At 41.4% G+C, this 15,208-nt stretch overlaps 1 protein-coding gene across 2 annotated transcripts in view; it reads left to right on the top strand.

Moving 5' to 3' along the window:
* Positions 1-15,208, top strand: part of INPP5A (inositol polyphosphate-5-phosphatase A) — a 352,919-nt gene that overhangs the window by 301,244 nt on the left and 36,467 nt on the right. The gene's annotated exons all lie outside the window — the stretch shown is intronic.

Here is a 15,208-nt window from a genome sequence, read left to right as displayed (position 1 = left end):
TTTTAAGAGTCCACAGTCTCTTTAGATGCCTACTGCCTTCTCCAAGTGTGGCAGTGAGTGCACAATTTCTGGCCTCACTAGCTGAGTCATGCCCTTGCTGCTGCAGTTGTTGAGGCTGATTAGCACAGAACCCTTTGGGCCTTTCTACTGTCACTCTCTGCTATGTTTCTTTATTTGGTTTACATACCTGCCGCTGCAGTGGCAACAGGGCTTGGAGGAGAGGCATTTAAAGAGACCACCTTAAATGCCTACTGCCTTCTCTAAGCATGGCCCACAATGGCATGACTCAGCAAGTGAACTGACTAGCGAAGTCACATTGCAGCAGCAGGGCTGGGAGAAGTAGTATTGCCTTCTCCAAACATGGGCACAGCAACAGGACTTGGAGGAGAAGGCTTCTCCGTAAACAGTAGCTGGATGCACCTGAATAAAAGCTGAAAAATCAACTTTTTTCGGGGTAACCTGTATCTGTAGCCGAATACAAATGTTTGATTTGCATTAGGCTTTAAAATATCTTGAAAATACTGTTAAGGTTTTTGTTGGGGGCGGCGGGTAGAGGTATTTTTTAGATGTGGATAAAACAAATGCACATCCCTAGTCCAAGCAACTCTACATCTATCCTCAGTCACTTCAAGTCCTCACACATACACAAGTAGAGCACAAGGAAATCTATTAGAGCAATAATACTCAGTGACTTAGGAGTCACATGTGGCCTTTGACATGCCAACTGTGGCTCTTCTGAGCCCTGCTCCCTAATATGTAACCTATCACATTGTTTCAGAAAAGTGAGTAAGGCCATTGCTTGGTGGGACTTGGTTCCCATATTGAAACAGCTGTCACTGGAGGACAGGTAAATGAAGAAGAAGATGATGATACTGGATTTATACTCCACCTTTCACTCAGAGTCTTGGAGCAGTTTACAATTTCCTTTATCTTCCTCTTCCACAACAGACACCTTGTGAGGTAGGTAGGGCTGAGAAAGCTCTCACAAAAGCTGCCCGTTCAAGGACAACTCTGCAAGAACTATGGCTGACCCAAGGCCATTCCAGCAGCTGCATTTGAAGGAGCAGGGAATCAAACCTGGTTCTCCCAGACAAGAGTCCGCACACTTAACCACTACACCAAACTGGCTTTCTACCAGTGGTGAGCATCTCTTAGCTGCAGCCTTCATGTTAAAAATGGAAGTTAAAAGCAAGTCCTCTCCAACAACTCCCCACCCTCCCCTGCAGCCTCGGTGATCTCATCTCAGAGCCCTTCTGACTTCTACCATAGGAGAAAACATTTTTAACATCCTACCTAATCAAGAGTTCTGAAGAACCTGAAAGCTTGCACACAATTTTGTACCCTCAGCCTGACTTGTAAGACCTTCCCCTTGCTCCACATATATAATGGTTGGCTAGGGTTCAATTGTGGTGTGGTAGAATGCACAAGATGTGCAGTAGTCATCAGGCTCTTCTGGTTGATGGTAATTGCCAGTGTGGCTGTGTACAATTGGTGGATTAAGTACTACTGCATTAGGGAATCAGAAAAGTTATGCTTTGAATCTAGATCAATGTCAGCTGCTGGTCTCTTTGACTTGCCTTTCTTAGTCTAAGGAACATGCCTGTATGGAAGAAGAAGAATTGCAGATTTATACCCTGCCCTTCTCCCTGAATCAGAGACTCAGAGCGGCTTACAATCTCCTATATCAGGGGTGGCCAACAGTAGCTCTCCAGATGTTTTTGCTTACAACTCCCATCAGTCCCAGTCATTGGCCATGTTGGCTGGGGCTGATGGGAGTTGTAGGCAAAAAACATCTGGAGAGCTACTGTTGGCCACCCCGTCCTATATCTTCTTCCCCCACAACAGACACTCTGTAAGGTGGGTGGGGCTGAGAGGGCTCTTTCAGCAGCTGCCCTTTCAAGGAGAAGTCCTGCGATAGCTATGGCTGACCCAAGGCCATTCCAGCAGGTGCAAGTGGAGGAGTGGGGAATCAAACCCAATTCTCCCAGATAAGAGTCCGCACACTTAACCATTACACCAAACTGGAGCTTAATGTTTGTTTTTACTCACATAAAGAGCACCTCTGTGTATAGGCTTCCTCTCCAGTGGAAAGGACAGTGTTAGGCATATATCTCTTTGCATTTACAGAATTGCCTTCTCCATTGATGTGAACAGAGAAAATGCTACTGTTATCCCACCAACAGAAGACTAGAGATAACAGATATAGATAACCATGATTTTTGGACTTGTGCTTGAAAGTAACACATTGGCTGATAACAGATAAACATTGTGGGGTGGACTGGAGGCATTCCAAATTGGGCCAGCTCAAAAAGAAACCATCCCAAACCCTCCACCCGCTCCCCTGCAAGCCATCCCCATTCCATCCACGGGGTGACACAGGCAATCAGATAACTGTCGCACACCATTCCCTTTGCTCTCTTTGGGTTTTTTCCCTACACATTTTTAGTGGTCATGAACATGCGTGCACATACGCATACATGTGCTCTGAACAGTCTTTTTGTTAAAAAAAAATGCCAGATGTAGCTTGGGGTAGCTTGGCGGTTTCACACTGCCAAGGTGCCTCACTTGTGCCCTTCTTCCAGATGCCAAGGAGGTGACTGGCGTGTGACTCAAAAATTTGCTACCACTTTGAAAGTGGTAGCTTTTGAGCCATTCTGAGGATGCTGGAGGACGGGGTGAGTATGGGATGGGGGCAGGCAGCAGATGTTTGTGTCTGGAAGGATTTTTCTGGTCGATTTCTGAGGTGTCTCTGAGTCGGCCCAAAGTGCCGGTCTGTAATCACCCATTCAGTATCTTTCTTAAGCATCTGAAAACATTTAAGGTAGTCTCTACAGCTAATTTCTATTATGAAGTTACTCAGATTAAATGTTCCCTGGTAAGTGCAACAACAGAAGGTAGAAAAAAATATTAACTGTATAATGAGCGGGGTTACAGTTGCTATTGATTTGTATGGAAACATCTGCCTGCTCAGCAGGTATTTAAATATATAGCAGCAATGAAATGTTTTTATTGACTATCGGGGGAAAGGAATTATCTTTATAATGTCAAACCAGAATATAATAATATAATAATAATAATATCAGAATAAAATAATAATATCAGAATAAAAGCATGCATTTCATATGTAAGACTCAGAACTGTAGAGGAGAAAAAAATATGCCTCGTGTTTTATGTCAATAGATTTCACTGTAATAAGAAATTAATATATTATCCTTAAAAAGGTAGATCTTGAGCCGCTCGTCTCTAACCATTGTTGAATAATTTAGCATCAGCACTAGCAGAACGTCAGATCAAATTGATTAATTCACATTGGACTGGTAAAACTCTTAATGATTCCAACCAAACTGGTCTTTCTGTGAAGGACTGTGTTCCCAAATCTCTCTGTTATCCCCCAATCCCTAGATTAAACTCAGGGTGCTGCCAACCAAAGAACCCGTTTTGCATAATTCTAACACTTGAGAGTGCTTCAGGCAAATAATTGGGAGTCTCTAGAATTACTAACTAATTGAACATTGTAAACTTTCCACGTATCCTCCTGTTCTTTTTGGTTGCTAGGCAGAATCACAAAGACAGTGGGATTGTTTCAGAGGTTGGCGAAAGTGAGATTTTAGGAAAGGGGAAATCTTCATGACACTGTTTTTCTTTTGCATGTTTTCTTCAAGTGTCTTTTAGTCATGTATGGCCAGTTTCCAAAACCTTCCAGCTCACACATGAGATGAAGGGTTTGGGAAGTAGGGTAAAGATGCCCAGTATGCTGTGCATACTGAATTTGGCAAATTGGTAACTGTATGAACCAGCTGATGGTTATGCATAGATCCGTGAACTCATAAGTGATTGGCTGAGCTGCTGTGAGATGTCATCTATGCAGAAAAGTACCAGGGTGACATAGAGATAAGGAAAATGTAAATCCAATCCTTGACATTGGTTAGGTTGCTATGATGTCATAAAATTAGCTAACTGAAAACTTGCCATAGACCTGATTAGAAGAGTAGTGGGGGGAAAGGCTGTGGGGAAGCAAGAACAGCTGAAGTTCACATGAAGGTGTTCAAATTTCCTGGAGACTATCACTGGGGAAAACTTAGTTCCATTCTGATTTGGTGAGCTGCTTAATATATGAATATCTTGAATCTCTTAGATTAATGGAATGGCTAAAGTTAAAAGAAACCTTCATGCAGATCTATACAGGCTTCCATGTGGATTTACTTAGTCTCAAGCAAAGGCCTGGAAATATATAATATGGCAATTAAATATTATTAAAAATCGGTAACAAATGAAGAGTTCATAAAGCATATGCTAGTTCAAAGGAACCCTCTAGTTGCTATGATTAGTATGAATTATTTTATGATATTTCCATACTGAAGTAAAAAAGATAAAAGAGGGTACAAAATATGATCAATGCCATATGTTCCCTGGTAAATTTAAAATAGCTTGGTATTGACCTAATTAAAAAAAATTAAGATTTAAAAATAACAGGAATTGCTTTTGTAAAAAAAATCTACAAATTAAAGATGGAAAAGGAGATAAGATAGAATTTTTTAACCAACAAAGACCTTTATGGCGCTTTGATGAGCGTGTGTGTGAATGGGTGCACATGAAGGTTAAGGAACTGGCTCACTGAAAATGTATTAATCAACAGACAAGATATAGCACAATGCACTCTTCCCAATGGCCTTGGCTCTGACCCTTTTAAAGATAATGGGAATACTGTCCACTAAGAACTAGATTAGGACGATCAAATGCATTTCATCAGGTTTGACTTGAACCCTGATCCCAGAGGTGAAAAGGCAGAGGTTTATCCACTAAGCCATCCAGCCTCCGTCCAGATAAAATCTTGAATATGATATATAAGAGCTTGATTAAGATATGGGTGGAAAGTTCTGGTTGATCCACATCAAGATGCCTAATCATTTAGAAAGGAAAACTTTCAGGCAGTTGGTATGCTCACCTCCTTAAATTAGAGCTGTTGAGAATGAATCCATTTCACATAATTTAGTTAACAAAAAACTCAAACATGCAACCAGTATTTCTTTGACAGTAACTCTGTTTTGATTCTGGCATGCCATACTTGTGGAGTACAGCAAAAAAAAATTGGTAATTTTTAGTATAATATCCTCAAATATAAAACAAATAGTTATGGATGAATACCTAGATTGGGGGGGGGGGGGGGCTGCTAATCTGCTATCTCTGTTTTAGGCATTGGCATTGGTCTTTAGTAAAGTTACAGAAGTCTAGAGTGGGAAGTTGGAGAGATGGAAATGGATGGGCTTTGATGAAGAAAAAGGGCAGTGGGGCCTAAATATCTTGTATGTGAGATTACAAGGAGAGCCCAAAGGATTACAGTTATTAAAAGTTTAGGGAGTGGGTGTTTTGTTTTTGTCTTGTTTGGGGAGTTGTGATTATTTGTTTTGCTGTCAAGTCAAAACTGACATATGGTGACCCCATTAGTTCCACACACGTGCAAGTGGTACTGCCCATCAGTAGAATGCCTACTCACTTTTTCTGATAACTAAGATCAACAGAGAAAAATTGAGCACACTTGTCTTTGGGAGAATGCCTTGATTTACTCTTTGGTGTACTATTGTGATGAATTGCAGAGATATGTCAAAGTTTCTGTACTTCTTCCCCCTCCATCTGATTTCATGTAGAAGGTAATGTTTGAACCAGGAAATTCTTCTGTGGTTCTTTGAGTGCAAGATGTTATCTAACTCTGGATATTCAGTGCATTAGAGAAAGAGACAATGTTATCCAGTATTAAAAAGATCCCTTGTTCATATATGCAATTTAATTGTATGGTGAGGGGACCAAGCAAGAGAATGAGGAGGCACATAAATCACTCTCAGTCTCATCAGATGCAGAAATGGAGGAAGGGAAGTAACATCTGAACAGGCCTATTATGTGATTCCTACTATCAGGATCAGGGAAGTTATGTTTCCGTACATTGACACTAAAAAGGGGCCATTTTACTTAGTCACTGAGACACTTTGCGACATCAAAGGAAAAGGGGCATATTTTGTTCCCTGTTTGAGGACATCAGTTAATTTAAATTTACAGTGAAACACTGATCCCTGAATATATTTTCCTTGTTATCATTCTGAATAACAGAAATATGTATTTACCGTGGACCTCTTAACATCTGTGTACTATGCCAGAACAACTCTCTGGCCTGTCTCACAACTGTTTTAATTCTCTACAGTCATTTTTTGTAAGATCATCTCTTGTTGATGATGCCTTTTCTCCCCTTCCTGAAACTTCATTTCCCTTCCGCAGCTGTGAATTCTCTGGTGGTTGCCGCAGATGGATTTGATAAATGCTGCTAATATCACCTCCTGATCTAACAATGCTCTGACTTTGGTCTGCAGGTCTTGATGAGTAATTGCTGTTGTTCTACTCCAATGACTGAATTAAGTTGCCCTGTTATAAAGGGTTCATACTTGTGTGATTTTAGCCATGGTAGCTTATACTACTGTCCCTGTGGGCAAAGATCCTTCCCCTCCCCCAGAATACGTATTCTGCTTTGAGAGTAAGCAAGCAATATCTGCACATCTTATTTAGCTATTCAGACTATGTTCATTCTTCAACCATTTGAAAGGTCAGATTGTTAATTTCAAATGCAAATGGAATCATTTGATACATTTATATTCCTGACATATACCCTAGTGGCCCACAGCTTGTCACTGGTGCACCATAGTGGAAAGTCTTTTCTGTAAAAGGTCTTCCTTTCTTCAAACAATAGCAACTTGTTGCAGAGTCAGCTGACAGAGAAAAGACTGGCGAATGTACCTGTGTACTACCATGAACCACTGTGGTCGAAGTACATGGTTGTTAAATTATGTTGTGCTAAAAGCTCCTGTTCTGATAAGTTTGTCCTCCCCTCCCTCCTTATTTATTCACGGGATTTTTTTGGGGGGGGGGGATTTTATGCCCTTCTCCAGACTCCACCTCTAGGCTGCTTATGGTTAAAATAATACATTATCAACAAAATGGGAACCAGCAAGGACTTGCAGAGGCCACCTAATTTTCCCTTATCTCCCTTCCTACACTATTTCCTCTTTCCTTCCTCCCGACAGCCCCTACCTTTCTCTACTTCCTTCCAGATGTGCATGTGCAAAAACTGTTCAAGCAGCTGGAGGCTTTTGTTTTATTTTCCCTTTGCAATTGCTTGAAAGACTGAATAGGCAAGCTTGTTAGCTGTTTAAATTTTAAAATTCATACTAAACAGAATGCTTGACAGTGAAATGCTTCCTTAGCACATAGTAGAAACTTCACAGTAATATCTGGTTTGTCTGTAGCTTTTCTTCTACTATTGTCATCATGGACTTGAAGACCATCTGAAAAGACAGTGATGGCGTTGGACCAAAGTTGTCAAATGCTTGGTCAGCGGGATAGCATGTTAGACTGGAGTCATAGAAGTGGATCCAACCACATTTTCTTCTGGAAACAAAGAGAGGAGAAGGTCCCCTTTGATCACTAAAATTCTATGTTGGGATCATGGGATAACAAGCAGTCTGAAACAGGGGCTGTACTAAAGAAGGGATGTAAGTGTGATACTGGCTACAACCCTTGCAGTCCTTCTTAGAAGAGACTTTACTCCTTAGCTCCTTGTGGTGGAAAGTGTCATCAAGTCACAGCTGACTTATGGCGATCCCCAAGGGTTTTCAAGGCAGGAGATGAACAGAGGCGGTTCACCATTGCCTGCCTATGTGTCACAACCCCGGTATTCCTTGGAGGTCTCCCCCCCGCAAATACTATCCAGGACCAACCCTGCTTAGGTTGCAGTTTGATCTAACAAGATCAGGTTAGCCTCGGCTATCCAGGTTAGATGCTTGCAATGTGAGCTCTTAAAGATGACTGCCACATAGTGTTCTGTATTTGTAAATACATTTTAAAAGGCTTTGACTAAATTGAGCAATGAATACAAGACATCTAGGCCTGTGAGCACACTTTCCTTTAAATCACAATGGGATTTCATGCGTCCTTGTGGGACAGCGCACTGAGGATGCTGCATTGTTGTTGTAAAGCATTCATTGCTGTGGGAAAAGTCTGTTCCTGGCACCGGGGCAATTTGAGGCACAGTCCTATACAAGTAGCCAACCCACAGCATGTTGCGGGAACAAGGCACTAGTCTTCAAATCTAAAGGTACATAAATAACATTTATTAGAACACGCTAAATATCATATGTTTTGCTTCCTTTTTTAAACTTCCTGTTCCTTTGCTTCACTTCAGATTCCATCCTAATCTCTTTCCCCAAATTCCCCCAATGCCATCTGCCTGTTATAACACCTGTAAGGATAGTTTATTAAGAAGAGTTTTATGAGGAGTTAATTAAATTGAACAATATATTGATTTTCACTTGAAAGCCATGTTGTACACTCATCTGGCAAGTAGTCTGCAATACATAAGCCTGAATTATAGTGGTAAGGTAAAGCAATTATTTTCCAATGGTAAGGGAACATCTCCTTGACCTGAATGGCCCAGGTTTGTCAGATCTTGGAAGCTAAGCAGGGTCATCCTGGTTCGTGTTTGGATGGGAGACCACCATGGAAGCCAGTGATCACGATGCAGACAATAGCAAACCACTTCTGAATACCTCTAGTCTTTAAAGCCCCTCTGAGGTCACCATAAGTCGGCTGCGACTTAACAGCACTTTTCACCACCACCAAGGTAACATATAACTAACTTTTAAAAACTGTTTCTCAGTTTATATTGTTAATGGGTATCTGATGTATTAGTATGCTTTCGCAAACCCGGTCCTTTTTCCCCCACCACCTGCTACACACAAAGCTGTTGAACACAAAGATTTCTTTCCTAGTTTGCCAGTTCAGACCCCATTAGTATATAAGTAAAGTTGGGTTGTATTTGTTTATATCTGCTCCCTTATGTATGACTATGCATTAGTTGTATTGAATCTCTTTTCCCATTTTGTCACCCATTCTATGATGGGGGACTAAGCATGGGTACGAAATGAACAGCGAATCACAATTCATGCTCAAAACGGTCAGTTGGTGGTTCATTCTGAATTGGTTCAGGAAGACTGGTAAGCACCAGGGCTTTCCTTAGTGTGTGGTTCCATTTCCCCTTCAGGTTTTCCTTCTGTAAGAACCAGGGGGCCCTTGTTTGAAACCTTTCAACCTCTGGGTTCATTTCTGAAGGTATGTGCATGCACTTAGCAAGTAACTTTTGACACAAGAAGGTAAAAAATATTTTAGAGTTATTAAACCATTCAAATTGTAAGAAGGTATGCTAGGCAGGAACCACTCTTTAAGCACAAGCAATGGCAGTAAGAAAAACAAACAAACAAACAAACAAAATTCAACCAGTATTGCTTAGAGGCCATCTTACTGGTACTGGATAGAAGCCATTAAAAGCTTACTAACTTGCATCTCTGGTGTGGTTTCAAGCTATAATGCCCTTACTTGCAGGCTTAAGAAAGAAGATCCATTCCAAGTGAAATAGTCCTTGTTCTGCCATGAAAACATGCAAGCCCCTCCTTTGTTGGCTCCTTGGCCAGTCAGGGCCTAATTGGTTAATCAGCGTTTCCCGCTGCAAGAGTGTCTTATGCTAACTGGTCAAGGCCACCAGGCAATTAATAAGCAGCACTTTTCTCTCAAAACAGATCAAGACCAAACCTGTAAAAACTGAACACAATTGTTGAAAGCCATGAGACCTATAACAGCTATTCCTTACACCTTCCCCAGTCCATCAACACAGAAAGACAGACCATGGTGGTAGAGTCCCAAAAGAAATTGGACATGGTATCCAAACACTAAGCAGCCATCATACAGAGGTAGTAATGTTAATTACAGCAATAAAATTTAAAAACGGTTAACAGACAGACTTAGACAAAAAAAATTGCAGCATGGAACTGGAAGTACATAAATCAGCATGCAAACATCTTCATGATCATGACATCTATATGAAAAATCAGCTAAGATCATAGAATCATAAAGTTGGAAGAGACCTCCAGGGTCATCTAGTCCAAATCCCCGCACAATGCAGGAAATTCACAAATACCTCTCACACAGTCATTCTTCCCCAGTGACTGGTGCTGAATGCCCAGAAGATGGCAAAACCTCCAGGCTCCTTTGCCAATCTGGACTGAAGAGAAATTTCTGACTGACCCCAAAGTATCAATCAGCATTTCCCTGGGTGGGTAAGAAAGGGCTACAAGAACGAAGCACTGATGCAACCCTTCCTGCCTTCCTTATCATAATCTGCCTCATTCACAGAATCAGCATTGCTGTCAGATGGCCTTCTAGTCTCTTTAAAAACCTCCAAGGAAGGGGAGCCCACCACCTCCCGAAAAAGCCTGTTCTACTGAGGAACCGTTCTGTCAGGAAATTCTTCCTAATGTTTACCTGGAAATGCTTTTGATTTAATTTCAGCCCATTGGTTCTGGTCCAACTTTCTGGGGCAACAGAAAACAATTCTGCACCATCCTCTATATGACAACCCTTCAAGTACTTGAAATGGTAATCATATCACCTCAGTCGTCTTCCCTCCAGGTGAAATATACCCAGTTCTTTCAGCCTTTTCTCATTGGACTTGGTCTCCAGACCCCTCACCATCTTTGTTGCTCTCCTCTGGACCCATCCCAGCTTGTCTGTATCCTTCTTAAATTGTGGTGCCCAAAACTGAACACAATTCTTCAGATGAGACCTAACCAGAACAAAGTAAAGCGATATCACTTTGCATGAACTGGACACTATACTGCTGTTTTTATAGCCCAAAACTGAATTTGCCTTTTTAGCTACCTTTTTAGTTATACACTGCTGACTCATGTTCAGTGTATGGTCCACTAAGACCCCTAGATCCTTTTCACACATACTGATGCAAAGGCAAGTCTCACCCTTCTTTCCCATAGAAGGAGAAGTTTGGAGGGAGTCAAAGCTCACCCTAAGACTTTAAAATTACTCTAATTTCATCCAGTATCTAGAGCATATTATGTCAAAACAGTTCTACTTGGACAGTTGGGGAGTAGCCTTTTATAGCCCATTTAGAGACTTGGCAATTGAACTCGTTGGGCTGGCAGATTTTCATACAACTCATTGTACCCTTCAACAGGAAGAAAGATGTGACTTGCATACTAGATGTTCTTCACTGCTCCTTGCCTCCATCCCTCCTCCTCTCAATCTACGTAAAGGAACTACTTCAACAATGCCAGCAGATGGATTTATATCTCCAGGTCCACATAACAAGTCAACAACACACTGAATTCTCCCCATTCAGATGTCTTAAGCAAATAGTTAACCTCTTGCACCCTTTGTTCCAGGAGGGGTTAGGAGAAAGATATGCTATTCAGTTCCACCTGCTGTGGCAGCCATTTTGGGTTTGGCTCTACCTTCTGTGACAACCATGTTGGTGTGATGCTCACCACACCCTCTCAAAACTCCAAAACTCAAGCTCAGAAAGAGTTTGGGACCCCTGGTCTGTATTGATTGGCTGCATCCTTACAGGGTCTTAGCAAGTAAAAAGCCTTTACCAGAACATGTGGTCTGAGATGCTATAACTGGAGAATGCCAAAGACTGAATCCGGGATGTTTTATCCACAAAACTGTGAGCTGTCAGAGAGTTATAGCTCTTAAGGTGCTTTTGTTTGTTTTTTCTTGGTGGAATATTAGATCCCCATTTGAGTGAGTAGTGGAACTACCAAGGTTGGGGCGACAGCTTTATATAGTGCCCCTCCAGCAGTTGGCACTCAGAGCCCTTGGCAGAAAAATAATACAGGGCTTTTTTGTACAGCAGCTGTAAAGAGTTTACTGCTCCTTAAGAAGTTGGGAGGCTCCAACAGCTGCCAACACAACTGTGTTCTTGCTATTTGTCATCTGTGTCACAACAATATCAATAGCTTATCTGCAGTATACAACACATAACTAAACAAGAAACCACCCACAGTACATAAAAATGTCAGAAATGTCTGCGGCCATTACTGGAAAGTGGTTGGAAGCTCAGGGTCTAATAATTTTTAGCACTGCAGGCCTTGGTCCATTCTGTCAATTCCTGAATACTGTAATTTAAAAAACAACCAAACCACAAACTAGATGTTCACATTCTAGATATTTTGAATTCATCTAGCAGAACAATGCAGCCATTTAACTTCCCTCAGCCTCTGGAATTTTCAATGAGTATTTTTACCATTGTGTTCTATGAAGCATTGTTTGCTATTCTTTCTTTTGTATTTTTATATTTTACAAGTAACCCTCCTTTCTCTAAATATTCTTTTGTCTGGCTGTTTAGATAATTATTTAAATGTCATGCTTCACAGTTACACATTTAAAAATATGTGGTATTTAGGTCGGGGTTTGTTTTTTTTTTTTACAGAATTACTTTGGAGAAATGTTCCCAGTTAAGAGGCAAACCCAGAATTCAAAGTCCTTTGTGTTGGACTTTCTACATGCATCCTTTAACCATAGGATTGTGGCTTATGTATTGAGTAACTCCTGTTCACCTGCTGGTCTATATTAATGTCAGTGGGAGAGTGCAGAATACATAATAGTACAAGTAAGAGACTTGCAGGGGGGGTCTTATTTCACCCTTCCCCACTATTTCCTCTTTCCCTCCCTCAGCAGCCCCCATAACCTCTCCCCTTTTCCTGTTTCTTTCTTTACTTTACACCATTGACCAGCCTACATTGGTGTGCCTCCTGACTTCAGCTTTTCCTCCTTCCCATCCTCCTGGTGGCCTCTACCCAGAAAAAATATGCCCCAGTTGTGTGGTGCCAGCCACTGGGTCATAGTTTCTCTTTGGAAAGCCTCTAAGGAATTGAGGGCAACGTCTCACTTCCCCTACATCCCACTCCCCACATTGTTTCTTTTTTCCTTCCTCCTCATAGCCCCCATATCCTTAACTTTCCTTGCTTCCTTTTCTCCTTTCCACCTTCACACTAACCTACCTTTATCTACCCCTTCTATCTTCAGCTATCTTCATTACTTATTTATTCCATTTATACCCCATTATCCACACTGAGCACCCAAAACAGTTTACATCATTCACCATTTCTCCTTTTTATCCTCACAACCATCCTGTGAGGTACATTAGGCTGAGAATTTGTAACTGGCCAAGTGTTACCCTAAGTGTTTTCATGGCAGAGTAGGGATTCTAACCTGGGTCTCCTGCTCTGAAACTCTAACTGCTACACCACACGGGCTTTTGTGGTATGGCTGCTGTTGAACAGTAGCAGTCAGTCAACCCTGGGTGAATCATACAAGTCATGTGGTATCAAGTCACCTGGTGGCAGCTGCCAGGCCTGTCCCCACTGAGTCCTCCCTCAGAGACCAAAACAGCTTGGAAAGAGTCCTTCCACCTCCCTACCACCTTCTACTGATGGAAACCAAAGCTCAGATGCTGGCTATACTGTTGTGGTTGCCTTGCAACCCCTGTAATAGTAATTGATAAAGCATTTATTTTCTTAAAGCTTTGGCCACGGCTAATAATATTTATGGTCCTCCCCTCATGTGGGTCTTTTCTTTCTTTCTTTTTAAGATTTAAGATTCTTCTGTAAACATGGAGCTGTTTAAGGTTTCTTGTAAATTCAAATTTAAGATTTTGTCATATTGAGAATTGATAGGAATTACAACTTGATATAATTAAAAGCCCTTTGGCTGCTTTTGGTCCAATTGCCCTAATGCACAAGAAGGCTTACCAGGTGAGAGTGAGAAACTGTTTAGGGAGAACTGTGAAACTGTGAACGTGAAACATTCAATTCCAAGACTCATGACCAGTTTTATGTGATAGGCTAAGGGTTCCCAGCCTTTTTGAGCCCATAAACGCTACTGGAATGTTGAGAAGCGGTAGTGGGTGTCACCAAAGAATGGCTGCCGGGCGGGGGGGGGGGGCAGGGACCAGTCAAAATGTTGGGCAGTTCCATGCTAAGCATTTTGTGACTCGTGTAGCTACTTCCAGTTCCTTGCAGACACAAAGATGATGCCTTCTAGGCTCTTCTGAAGCACTTCCTATTCCAGTGAGATGGAATAATACAGGATAAATTCTTTGCTTTGAAGAAGAGATTATATGGGCATTAGGAAACGTATTGGTGGGCACCATGGTGTCCAGAGCACTACAACACTGATCACAGCCCATCATGTTCAGGTCACTTCTATAGGCTTTTGAATAATGCCTTATTGGAATAAATTGGTTATGCACACAAGCCTTTAAGTGGCAATAGATAACCATTGCTGCTTGTGGATATATATATCTTGCATTAAGATTGTCATGGTATGCTTATGTGTGTGCTTTGAACTTGAATAAGGCAGCTCAGGGAATGTCATTTTGGAAAATACATAGTTCTCATCAAACTGACATAACACACAAGGGGGAAAATAGTGCTTACATTCTTACATGTGAATAGCCAAAAAAAAATACACCTTGATGGTTGGGGCACTGCAGTCCCAAGTCTGAAGGCAAAATGGGTGGGCCACAGGGAAGTAGCTAATCAGTTGTGCAGGTGGTTCAGGTAGCTGCTTTTCACACAGATAATTAATGTGTACAAGTAGCTGCTAATTGCACATTTCAGGAATGATTTATGGCAGAGCGGAGGGGAAAGAAGAACACAATCTAATTTCATTCGGAACCTCTGCCATTCATACAATGGTATCAGCCAGCTGTGAGTTGGGACATGATTAATGAATACCGAGTAAACACGCAGGCAATATAAGGAGTACGGGTTTTGATGGCATGCTTGTCGAAAGTGAAAGTGGCACTTGAGCAGTGGGTTGGGAGCATTGCTTATTCATATGCTCGTCAGATTCAACACCAGTTGTGGTTCCGACATGTGGCTGTGTGTACCCATCAGGATGACTCTTGGTTTAAAATGTAAACTACTAAAATTAACTTTTATGAAAGGATTGTGCTTTTAAGAAAAAGGTTAGACTGTACACTTTTTTTTGTGTGGAGATCTGCAGGGAAATGGATTTGTCTGGGGATTCCTGTATATATTCAGTTCATTAAACTATGTTTAAATGCTGGCAATGGCATTCTCTCTTGATTGCTGCTCAAGAACTCGTGTGTGTTTGTGTGCCTGCGTGTGTGTTCACACATACTCATCTATGTTCTTTTTGAATCCCTTGTTTTATTATCTAACCATGACTGCCCCCAAAATAGTTGAACAGCAGTATGGCTTGCATTTTGTGGATAAAGTGATCTGTCTCCACATCTTTGTGCTAATTATAGATAATTCAAGAGGTCTGTGAATAACACTTGCATTGTATGTAT

Source organism: Heteronotia binoei, chromosome 6 (assembly GCF_032191835.1).
Source record: "Heteronotia binoei isolate CCM8104 ecotype False Entrance Well chromosome 6, APGP_CSIRO_Hbin_v1, whole genome shotgun sequence".
Lineage (NCBI taxonomy): Eukaryota > Metazoa > Chordata > Lepidosauria > Squamata > Gekkonidae > Heteronotia > Heteronotia binoei.
This window is presented reverse-complemented; position numbering and strand designations above follow the sequence as displayed.